This window comes from Cynocephalus volans, chromosome 13 (genome assembly GCF_027409185.1).
Source record: "Cynocephalus volans isolate mCynVol1 chromosome 13, mCynVol1.pri, whole genome shotgun sequence".
Lineage (NCBI taxonomy): Eukaryota > Metazoa > Chordata > Mammalia > Dermoptera > Cynocephalidae > Cynocephalus > Cynocephalus volans.
Genome location: NC_084472.1, coordinates 91,663,150 through 91,676,504, shown reverse-complemented (window position 1 = coordinate 91,676,504; position 13,355 = coordinate 91,663,150).

The window sequence follows — 13,355 nt, the reverse complement described above, 5'->3', positions numbered from 1 at the left end:
GAGCATGTGAGAGATCTCTGCTTTATCGCAATCTTCCCCACTCCTACTTTTCATCCTGTCACTCCCCCATGACCCTCTCATCATATCCTCCCTCCCTGACCTATTCAAGAGGCTCATGGTGGAAACGGAGGGTTAGAGAAGGAGATGCAAGTAGCTACACCATGCAGCAGACTGGGGAACGGGTGCAGCACAGTTAATAACGCGCCGTGTGGGAGAACAGGGGCGGGACGGGCGCATCACTGCTGATGGCAAGTCCCTCTGGGAGAGGCTGGAGTGTGGAAGTCTTAAGGAGTCGGCAGGGCTTCCAACAGACACAGGGAAAGTGTGTTCCATAAATCAGAAGCAGAAGCCAAGGCCCAGCCAAGAAGCTATTGAGACAAGGTTTGGAGATAACAGAGCGACGGGGGCAGGGATGGCAGGCTGGGTCCAATTTGGGCTTTGGAGGACAGAAATGATTTGCTGTCTAGCAAACTCGTGACATGAATGTAATGTTAAAGTAGAGAGAAAAGAGCTAGATTCCATCTTATTCTTCTTTCCAGAAAGCAAGTGTGGGAAATGATATTCTGGACCATCTTAGAGCAGTGAGGGAGAGGATGAAGATCACCAGGAGGAGAAGGGATGGGACCTGATAAACCTGAGAGGTGGGGGACAGGGGCAGTGGGTACAGCCAGCATCTGTGGCCTCAGAGTCTGTTCCGCCTCAAAATTTCAGACACGCTTGTTCCAAATAACTCCGGAGCTGCCCGTGATGGAAATGAGAAAAGTCCAGTAACGTACTTTCAAATGCATCAAACAACTTGAAACAGCATCTGAACTGAATCCAAGTTGTTCAAAACAAAATTCCTAAAAATCAAATGACAGCTTTACTGTGTTACTTCATGTGGTTTGTAAAACAACAAACTTCCAAGCATCTGTTGTTTTCCTAGCTGGCTAGGGCACACTCTACAACTTACCCTTCTAGGCAATCACTTATTGCTTTATTAAATTTTAGCCCAAAGAGAAGACATTTTATATTGCGTGTGTTCGGATTAGTGATGATGTGTTGGGGGTGGGGGCAGCATTTAGTGTGAGGAGTCAATTCTGCCCTCCCCGGTGAGGGCGTAAAGTGCTGCTGCCATCTTCCAGCCCAGCCCAGCTAGCCCACCCTCCCTATTTACTCTGCGGTTGTCTTTTTCCTGCACTTGACTGCACCAGCCCTGAAGTGCCTTTTATTCCAGGCTGAATGTGGTCTGACCACTCAGCCTTCATGATCCACTTGCCTTCCATTTCCTCCACCAAGGGTGTGCTTTCCCCAGCAACTTTCTCTGCAGTTAGGCTCCTCTCGCTTTCTGCAGAGAGAGACAAAGGCTGAACAGGCTATAAGACCTAATCACATTTACTACTCCCAGAGTAAGGTTCTTAATGGCTTGAGTGAGGTGTTTGGCCTGGTTTTGTTTTCCTCTTGTAGCCAAAACTTTTGTGAGACAGTATTTTTACTTATTTGTGACAGTATTTAAAAAAGAAAGATGGGGACAGTGGGGTCACTTGGAAAGTTCTAGGCCAGCTCCCTGCTGAAAAGAAAATACAAGCTCAAGACGCCTCCTTTGGGAAGGAGACTACTGTATGGCAAAATTATCTCATAGTGCAAAGTAATCCCTTCTTCCCCACATGACTATCTGTGCCTTCCAGAGCAACACAGCAACCCTGCTTGGCTATGTCAGGTGTCAGAACTATAGTGAATATTCTCTATCACCTGGTGGCAGTGATTTGTAAGGCCAGAGGTTGTTTAGTGGTCAGGGAAGACCACTCAGCTAATTCTCAAGCTGAATTTGAGCAAATGGAGCTGTACATTCCTGTAAAGATGGATTTGCCCCTCCTGCTAAGGCCTCCCTAGACTCAAGGGTATGATGGAAGATGATAATTACTCCAGTTCCTTCTCTAGCCCTTGCTCACACACCTATGGAGGAAGGTCCTACTTTGGAGAAATAATTCTCCGGAGCTTTCAACAGCTGTTTAAAGTCCCTGAAGCCTTTTGGAAATAGACTGAGAGGAGAAGGTGCAGGACACGTCCCCAGCAGAAGAACATGGTGGTGGTCCTTAGAGCCACTTGGTCCTTAGGGGCAGGCTGAGGACTTCTCTCAGTTCTTCAGAGCTGAAGACGTGGGTTTTGAGAATAGACATGGAAAACGATGCATGTAGTAGAAGAAGCACTTTGTCAGTGGCAGAAGAGAAAGAGGTTGTAGCATTGGCTTTGCCATTAACCAGCTCCATGACCCAGGCCAAGCCACTGACACTCGAACTTTCTGAGCTTCAGTTTCCTTGAAAATAAAAGCTACACTAAACTGTTAGTTCTCAACTTGGAGAGAAAGGCAGAAATAGAAGACACTATGATCACCTGGAGGCTTTCTGGTTTGTGTGTGTGTGTGTGTGTGTGGGCATGGGCATGTATGTGTGTGTTTAACACTCATACCTGCTACCAAGCTTATAAGAACTTCAGGGCTCAAGAGGGAAAAAAACAAGCAGTCAGGGATAGATGTCTTGAAAAAGTTCCTGATATTATTTTGATACAAACCATCCCCATCTTCATCCCCATCACTTGCTGGTAGAGAATCTCTGGATTACGTGGTATCTGGGATCCCTTTTGCCTCTAACATTATATGGTATTACCCAAAAAAAAGAAAAAAATGGTATCAAAATTAGGACTTACCAAATTGCTAATAATCTATTAACATATCTGATGGACTTGTCTCCAAGGCCACGTAACCTTAATCTTAACATAATGCGATTGAGGTAATTACAGGCCTGGATGTGAAATGCTCTGTCATTGAAGTGAACTAAGTGAGACGTACCACAGCAAAACAAGGATGAGCACTACCCTGTAATAAAAAATCCTGTGTATAAACACAGAGAGAAAACTTTAACATGGAAAATTAACAATAGCTTGACTATTAGTACAAATTAGATTTTTAGTATTCAATATTTTTAAAGTGTGTAATTTTATTTATTTATTTTTTTTTTTGCAAAGGAGAAATTTTTAACTTTATTTTTTTTTCATAATCACTCATTTATTTTTTTTTTTAATTTTATTTTGTCGATATACATTGTAGCTGATTAATGCTCCCCATCACCAAAACCTCCCTCCCTTCTCCCTCCCCCCCTCCCCCCCAACCATGTCCTTTCTGTTTGTTTGTTGTATCAACTTCAAATAATTGTGGTTGTTATATCTTCTTCCCCCCCCCCCCCCGGTTTGTGTGTGTATGTGTGTATGTGTGTGTGAATTTATATATTAATTTTTAGCTCCCTCCAATAAGTGAGAACATGTGGTATTTCTCTTTCTGTGCCTGACTTGTTTCACTTAATATAATTCTCTCGAGGTCCATCCATGTTGTTGCAAATGGCAGTATTTCATTCGTTTTTATAGCTGAGTAGTATTCCATTGTGTAGATGTACCACATTTTCCGTATCCACTCATCTGATGATGGACATTTGGGCTGGTTCCAACTCTTGGCTATTGTAAAGAGTGCTGCGATGAACATTGGGGAACAGGTATACCTTCGACTTGATGATTTCCATTCCTCTGGGTATATTCCCAACAGTGGGATGGCTGGGTCGTATGGTAGATCTATTTGCAATTGTTTAAGGAACCTCCATACCATTTTCCATAGAGGCTGCACCATTTTGCAGTCCCACCAACAATGTATGAGAGTTCCTTTTTCTCCGCAGCCTCGCCAGCATTTATCGTTCATAGTCTTTTGGATTTTAGCCATCCTAACTGGGGTTAGATGGTATCTCAATGTGGTTTTGATTTGCATTTCCCGGATGCTGAGTGATGTTGAGCATTTTTTCATATGTCTGTTGGCCATTTGTATATCTTCCTTAGAGAAATGCCTACTTAGCTCTTTTGCCCATTTTTTAATTGGGTTGCTTGTTTTCTTCTTGTAAAGTTGTTTGAGTTCCTTATATATTCTGGATATTAATCCTTTGTCAGATGTATATTTTGCAAATATTTTCTCCCACTCTGTTGGTTGTCTTTTAACTCTTTTAATTGTTTCTTTTGCTGTGCAGAAGCTTTTTAGTTTGATATAATCCCATTTGTTTATTTTTCCTTTGGTTGCCCGTGCTTTTGGGGTCGTATTCATGAAGTCTGTGCCCAGTCCTATTTCCTGAAGTGTTTCCCCTATGTTTTCTTTAAGAAGTTTTATTGTCTCAGGGTGTATATTTAAATCCTTAATCCATTTTGAGTTGATTTTAGTGTACGGTGAGAGGTATGGATCTAGTTTCATTCTCCTGCATATCGATATCCAGTTATCCCAGCACCACTTGCTGAAGAGGCAGTCCCTTCCCCAGTGAATAGGCTTGGTGCCTTTGTCAAAGATCAGATGGCAGTAAGTGTGTGGGTTGATTTCTGGATTCTCTATTCTATTCCATTGGTCAGTGTGTCTGTTTTTATGCCAGTACCATACTGTTTTGGTTATTATAGCTTTGTAGTATAGCTTAAATTCAGGTAGTGTTATGCCTCCAGCTTTATTTTTTTTGCTGAGCATTGCTTTGGCTATCCGTGGTCTTTTATTGTTCCATATAAATGTCTGGATAGTTTTTTCCATTTCTGAGAAAAATGTCTTTGGAATTTTGATGGGGATTGCATTGAATTTGTATATCACTTTGGGTAGTATGGACATTTTCACTATGTTGATTCTTCCAATCCAAGAGCATGGAATATCTTTCCATCTTCTTGTATCCTCTCTAATTTCTCTCAGCAGTGGTTTGTAGTTCTCATTATAGAGATTTTTCACCTCCTTGGTTAACTCAATTCCTAAGTATTTTATTTTTTTGGTGGCTATTGTAAATGGGCAGGCTTTCTTGATTTCTCCTTCTGCACGTTCACTATTGGAGAAAAGAAATGCTACTGATTTTTGTGTGTTGATTTTGTATCCTGCTACTGTGCTGAAATCATTTATCAATTCCAAGAGTTTTTTTGTAGAGGTTTTAGGCTGTTCGATATATAGGATCATGTCATCTGCAAACAGGGACAGTTTGACTTCATCTCTTCCAATCTGGATGCCCTTTATTTCCTTCTCTTCTCTGATTGCTCTGGCTAGTACTTCCAACACTATGTTGAATAGGAGTGGTGAGAGTGGGCATCCTTGTCTAGTGCCTGTTCTTAAAGGAAAAGCTTTCAGCTTTTCCCCATTCAGGATGATATTGGCAGTGGGTTTGTCATATATGGCTTTAATTATGTTGAGATACTTTCCCTCTATACCTAACTTATAGAGGGTCTTTGTCATGAATGAGTGCTGAACTTTATCAAATGCTTTTTCAGCATCTATAGAGATGATCATATGGTCCTTGTGTTTGAGTTTATTAATATGGTGTATCACATTTATTGATTTGCGTATGTTGAACCAACCTTGCATCCCTGGGATGAATCCCACTTGATCGTGATGAATAATTTTTCGTATGTGTTGCTGTATTCTGTTTGCTAGTATTTTAGTGAGGATTTTTGCGTCTATATTCATCAAGGATATCGGCCTGTAGTTTTCTTTTTTTGGTTATATCTTTACCTGGTTTTGGTATCAGGATGATGTTTGCTTCATAGAATGAGTTTGGGAGATTTGCGTCCGTTTCAATCTTTTGGAATAGTTTGTAAAGAATCGGTGTCAATTCCTCTTTGAATGTTTGGTAAAATTCTGCTGTGAATCCATCTGGTCCTGGGCTTTTCTTTGTTGGGAGCCTTCTGATAACAGCTGTGTAATTTTAAATGATAACACTTTGTCTTATTGTCAGACCATGCAATTTGGCAAGAGAATGTACACACAAACACAAACAATTATCTATTAAAGTACTATAATGATACTACTCTGTGATAATTTCCCTTTGAAAACATACAGTACATTGCATTAGACCTGCAAATGAGGTAACTTCCCATCTCTTTCTACTTTCAGACTTTGGTCCAGCTTTAACCATATCCTAAAAACAACCATGAGAAACCCAAAGGATAATCTGAAATAACTCTTTGAGATGATCTATAGGAACTTCTATATCCCTTCCCCTCTTCCCTCACACCCACACAACAATCTCTCTTCCCACACGCAAAGGAATTGTAAAGTAAAAAAGGACTGCCCTTGAAAACAGAGCATCAATATAAAAATCAGAATGGGAAACTATTCCTTCAATAAACCTTAAGAGCCTACTTGTGTCAAGTACTAGATTAGGTATTAAGAATACATACTCAAATGATATACAGTCCCAACACTGAAAATGTATATATTTTAGTAGATGAAACAGCAAAATAAGTCATCATTAAAGTGATGGGATAGCTATCTTCAGATGGTAATATGAAAGCTTCTAAATTAGAAGACAGGGGAGGGCCTCTTTGAATAAATGCTGCTCATACAACCTTTGACGAATACGAAGACATCAGCTAAATAACAAGGGCGAAAAGAGAAGAGAATGAGGAAAGTTTTAAAGGAAAGAAACAGCACGACCCATTATTTCCATCGGAAAGAGATCTGGGATAATGGGACAAATAAACGTAGGGAGAGAGGCCAGACATCTCTGCAAGATACATGGAAGCCTTGAGCCCTAGGCTGAGGAATCTGAACTTTATTCAGCAAGTTATAGAGAGATGTGAACGGATTTTTAAATAAGGAAATGACATGGCTGGGCAAGTATTTTACATCAATTGTTCTGACAGCATTCTGAATAATAGTATAAAAGGGAGGCAAGGCTACAAGAAAGGATTTTAATTAAGTGGTTAATGCAACATGTCAGCCAAAAAAATGTGAAATGCTAACCTAAAGTGATGAACTAAGAAGAGGTAGATTGCAGAAGAACTGTTCAAGAGGTACAATTCAAAGGACTCCATGACTAGTTAAGGTTTATGGCTTTATCAGTTGGTTGAAAAGTGACACTATTCATTGATTTAGATGGGAAATTAAAAAGTAACCATTTTTCTGGAAAATTGCTTTGAAAATGTCAAATGTGGGGCTTCTGTAGGACCTATAAGTGGAGAGATACTCAAGACCACTGGATATAGAGATATGGAGAATTTCACAAAGCCAGAATATATAACTTTACATGAATATACATACATGCATACAACTATTGTTATGCAAATAACATACTCAGCAAGAAGGTGGGAAGGGACTACACCTAAGTTTTACAGTAGTTATCTCTGTTTGGTAGATTTATGAATGGGATTTACTTTTTCCTTCCTACATTTTTTCTATTTTCCAAATTTATATAATTAATATGTATTACTTTTATTGTGAACAAATTTCTTTTAAATAATAAAATAAAAGCTAATAAGGAAATAAAGTAATGTCAGTGTAGTCAAGAGTACCTGAAGCAGTAGAATAACCTTAAGAAAGTATCCATTGGTGTGGCAATATGGAGGTCGTTTGGGGATTTTACGAGAAGTCTCTTTCCATGGGTAGGGTTGTAAATAGGCTCAGAGGAAACAGAGATGGTAAGTACAGAGAGTGTTCTCAAAAAGCTTGACTTCAACTGGAAGTAGAAATATGGACAGGAAGATGAGGAAGATGTGACTTTTAAGGAATATCCAAAGGTGGAATTATCTCAATGGGTTCACAGCAAAAAAGGAAAGAGTCAACATAGATTCAAAAGTACAAGACAGAGAAAAGGAATGACCTCTGCCGCAATGCCTCTGAGGAGACAGAAGAGAATTGAATTCTAGTATCAGCTGAAGTAACAGCCTTAGATTAGAAATGAATTTAATTAAAATAAGAGAAAATGAGGAAAGAACAGGTAGATACAGAAATAGACAAAAAATAAACAGGTGCATTACCGTCAACAACTTCCCAAATCTCATTTATATAACAGTAAAGTCATTATTACATAAAAAGAATAGAACTAGAAAATAAATCTAAACGTCAGCAATGCAATTGTGGAAACTGAAAACTAGATGAATGAGTGGTAACTGACATAGCAGACCTTAGATGGCTGGCAGCGAGGAAGGATAGAAAGTAACCCAACATACCCCTCCCCACCTGCAGGAGACGCAGGGATGGGAAGAGCTGGCTGGCAGAATGCCGGCAGTGTGGTATATTCCTCCAGGCAAGAGTTTGGAAGAGCCTTCCCTGGGAAATCTGGACCACCCACAAGAAAAGACCGAAGACACTGTTGTTGGGGATTCTGCAAGAAAATAGCCAGCCAACTTACACTACCACGAAGCCCATCAGTAAAATCCCTCCCCCAAGCCTAGAGATTCCAAAAAGAGAACACCAAAAAGCAATCTTGAAATTAAAAATATAACAGTAGAAATGAAAAACTCAGTAGAAAGATTGGCAGATAAGATGAAGAAATCTAGCAAGCTGAAGATTAAATAGGAAAGAATAGAGAAAATAGGAAAGAAAAAAACGGTAAGAAAATTAGAGAACTATTTAAGAGAACCAATATCTATAAAATAAGAGTTCCAGAAAGAGAAAATAGAAAAAGAAATGAAGTGGAGAAAACCATCAAGAAAATTTCCCCCAGAGCTGAAGGATATGAGTTTCCAGATTAGAAAAACCCAGCAAGTTCCAAGTTCAACAAATGAAAATAGAGCCGTATCATTACATTTCATTGGTAAATTTAGAAAGGGAGGTGAGGAGGACTGTTTCCACAGAGCAAAAGGAAAACAGGTTACATATGAAGGATTAGGAATTTGGATGGTTTTGAACTTCTCAACAGCAACATTGGAAACTAAAAGACATGGAAAATGGCTTCAAAATTCTGAGGAAAAATAATTTCCAACCAATAATTCTAAACCTGGCCAAACTCTCAAGTAAGTGCGAGAATAATGATATTTTCAGACATGTAAAATCCCCAAAAGGTGACGGCTGCAGAGCATAGTAAAGCCAGACTGGAGCAGCCCAGAGGCTCCATGAAAAGGTCTTTTCAAGAAGAGGAAATTAACATTTAGGGTTGAAGAGACTGAGAGCAGATTTACACAACTGGGAAGAGGTTAGCAAAAACCAAGTAGATTATCAGTCTTCAAAGCACAAAGAGATGCATGTTTTATTTGCCTCCTATTCACCCCATTGGTGTGGGAGGAATGGCTGAACTCACAGCAATACCTGACCCTGGGCAGGGCAGCTCGACAGCAGTTTATTAATTACAAATACCCACAGCCCAGAGAAAGAGGGCAATACACACCACACAGGCCCACATCAAGGTCACGCTCGGGGACAGAGTGAACAACCAGGGGCTGTGGGAGGCAGGCTTTGTAGTATCAAAGGGGTGAGGTGACCCCCAGTTCCCATGGGAGGATGTGGTTGGCTTATTTGAATAAGTCCAAGGGCTGGCAGGAAAATGAAATTTGTTCCTCGGGGATAGGCAAGAACTGCACCTGGTCCTCTTGATAAAAATAGTTACTTGGCAAGGGGACCTTATCCATGGGAGCAGAGTGTTGAGGGAAACTTGTGAGGCCATTGGAGGCCCTCCTGATTTCACCAAATGTCAAGGCAGCACCTCACATTAGGCCTTCATTTTAGGCCTTATACCACAGTGTTCAGGAAAGGAAAAGTAATTTTAATGTACCAATGACTTGGCCATGATTAGCATTTACATTTTATAATATATAACTGAATATAGCTTGTAGGAGGATGGAAAAGGACAGAAAATGTGGTGTATGTGTTGGGAGGGGGAGGGTATTGCTGTGTGAAAGAGCTAAACCCTCATGCTTCCTGTGAAAAGTCAGCAGAAGGTGGGCGAAATGGACAAATCAGTCAGTAGCAGCATTAGCATGATATCTAGAAATATAGATGTAAGTGCCAAAAAATTCAGCTCAAAATGGTGCTCTGGGGAAGAGAAAATTATGGATAAGAAGATCAAGGACTACTGTTTTTTCATACCTGTTTGTCTCTTTAAATTGCACACATGAATAACTCAGAAAAATGTATAAACCTACTTGTTAAAAATTAATGAAGATAAGTTTGCTGTTTATAGGAGAGGATGTTGAAAAACTTGTTGTTTGATTCTTTAAAGGTCAGTTCTGGAGACAACCCCAAGGTTGTTGTGGCTGTCATCCCCCGGCTGTTTCACCGTGGGTAGATTACCCAACCTCTCTGAGTCTACACTGCTTCAGCTCTGATGGAGCAATAATAACATCATCTACCTCATGACACTCTGGTGAAGATTGAATGAGATGATGTAAATAAAGGACTTGGCCCAATGCCTGATACATAGTAAGCACTCAGCTGACAGTAGTGATTATTCATGAGGGTGACTTTGGTTTTTTCAGTGGAGTAGACAATAAAGATTTTTGCTGTAAGGTATGAATGAGGTGGCGAGTTCAGAAGTTTGAAGAATGAGGTGAAAACCTAGAAGAGCTATGAGGAAAATGGGACTGGAACTGAAAATGACTGCTGTGTGGACCCAGCCAAGCCGAGACCAGGAAGGTGATGCTGTCACCTCAGGCAGCAGTGCTGGTGCACAGGCAGAGAAATCGAGTGTGTGGATTGATTGGGGACTGGCATTTTGCTGAGCAAAGAAGGCGAGGGTGTTAAAAAATAGTGGCAAGAGAGTGATGGAAGGGACGGACTGGAGAGTTTAGGCTGGAGTTGGAGGTTGGCTAAAGTAAAAGTGACCTGATTGACTGGACCTGGAGGTTTTCCTGCTGCTGAAGAGGATTACGGGCCTGAACTAGAGGAAGAGAAAATCTACTTCAGAAAGGAGATCAGAGAGGAGGATGTGGGAGATTTTTTTTATTTCATAGCTCCATGGTATGGAATAAAATATTTGTCTCATTATATTCTCACAACAACCTTAGAGAGAAAGGAGGTAAGCCAAGGAAGGGGTGAAAACACCAACCTCTGTTGAATGTTTAATGCGTATTTGGATTGTGTTAGGTCTGTTACATATTAATTTCATTTATTTTTCACGACAGCCTTATGAGGTAGATAATAATGTCCCCATCTTATAAAGAGTAAACTGTAACCAGAGAAGTTAAATAATTGACTCCAAAGTCAATATACTTTCCACGGCACCCAGCTGACAACGAAATCAGACAGCCTTTTGGTACAGCCATGCTCTATGGGATCTTGGGAAAGGCATTAATTTTTCTGAGGCTCAATTTCCCAAAACTGAATAAACTGAGTTAGATATTCTTTAAAATACTTCCAGAATTAAAACCCTATGCTTCTAAATAACAGTGTCTATGAACATCAATTTTCTCATTTGTCAAATGGAAATAAAATCTACCTTATCCACCTCAGAGTTGTTATGAAGATCAAATAAGATAATGTATGTAAAAGTGATTTATAAATAAAGTTGCACTGGATGATTGAGAGGTTAAAATATTTAGAAATACAGGGGAAAAATTAAAGTCATGAGAAAGAAAAATAGGGAGACTGAAAGTCACATAATATCCAGTGAACATCTATTCTCCCACCTAGTAGTCAGAGACTCTGGATGGGTTATCTAAACTCTCTGTGCCTCGGTTTTCTTATCTGGAAGATGAGGTTTAGAAATTGGAATACCTCATAGAGTTGTGAGAATTAAATGAGTTGATTTATAAAAGGTATTTTTTAAAAGCCCCTGGCATAATGGGTGTGCTAAAATATTAACTATTATCATTATTATTATTATTACTATTATTTTCCAAGTGTGGCATTTCTATATACATACATATATAAATATATATACACATGCACACACAAATATTAAAAAGACAGACTCCTGACAGATTAGCAAAAATTCAAATGGGAAGTATTAGGTACCTGAAATGAGAATAAAGACTGAGACTGAAAAAAAAAAAAAATCGGGACACTTGGTCTGTACCAATTCCAGACTAATAATAGAAATAATAGGCAGTCATCCGTATGTGTGCTTTGTGGAGCTCCATGAAGTCTGCTCTGCTCCCCACGGTATGTCAGTCCTACAGAAATATCGCAGTGTCATTCATTCCAGACCTACTATGTGCTAGGGATTATGTAGGTCCTGGAGAGTAAGAGATGAATGAGGCAGGTCCCTGTCCTTAAGCACCTAATAGTGAAAGAATCCGCTCTTTAAACAGACAGCTCCAATACAACACAGAAACTGTAATTTTTTAAAAGGGAGATAGTAATAATTGCTATTATACAGGGGTACTTCAAAAAGTTCATAGAAAGATTCATATCCTTTAATTCTATTTTTTCATGAACTTTTTGAAGTACCCTCATACATGGAGAGCTTACTGTGAGCTGGCTACTGTGCAAGTACTATACATATCTTATCTTATTTATCTACCCAGAAAATCTAGGATTGCAACTCCAGAGTTGGCATTGTTAATACATTACCCTGCCCCTACTCAAAGGACAGAGCCAAGAATTAGATTTAGTAAGCCAACAGGGAACAGCAAGGGCCTAAGCTAGGGAAATTGTAGCAGAATGAAGAGGAGGAGATGGATTCAACTTAATTAGGGAATTAAAATCAGCAGGTCTTGGCAACTGATCAAATGCAATGGATGAGGAGATACTTGAATCAAGAAAAATTTCCAGATAACTGTGGAAAAGGCTTTGCCCAGTGACATAAATCTAAAGAGCACAAACATAAAAATAAACGTCTTTAAAAGTTCTTATTTTAGAATCCCTCAGTCATCAGAGACTGCTGATTTCCTCCCCAGTATCTATTAACCCATCTTCTTAACTTATAGAACCTGTACATTACTAGGTGCCGAAGAAAGTTTCCAGCCTTCCTTCCTATTACGAGTAGCTGATGAGATGTCAGCAGAATGCATTGGATGGGCCTGCTGGAAAGTTCCTTTGTTTCTGTCCCTTCTTTCCTAAACAGATCATGGGTAGGTTGGCTGGAGCTTCAGCAGCTTTTTTATGGACATGAGGTGACCATGATGACAGGTACTAATTAATAAGGATGGAGGAGGTAAAAATAGAACCAGCCTGGGACAGTGAAGACATCATGGCACCCCCCACACCAGCCTCGGGCTGTCTATATTTGGCTTTTCCTAGACAGAAGATGAACCACTTCCTTGCCTAAGCTACTGTTATCTCAGATTTCCATTATCAGCAGCTAACTGCTATTCTGAACTGATATGTCTTCCCTCCCAACAAACACCGAACCCTTATTCTGTCCACCACTCCATGTCTCCCGTCATGGTGGGGAGCTACTCAGTGGACCCAGGGCCATCGCTCTTGGCAGTCAAGCAGACCTCGATGTCAGAAACTCTAACTCAGAGGCAAAGAGATTTTCCTCTTTCCTCTTTAGCCTTCCCATCTCTAACCCTCTCTCTCTCTCATCTAAAAGTCTGTTTTAAGATTTATAAGCTCTGCCCCCAATCCATTTTCCCTTTTGCGTGACCATGCAGATACTGCTGATACCAGAAGGGGAGCAGGGTTGAGTGGGAGAAGATGAAGAATTCAGCTTGGAGAAAGTGTGGTT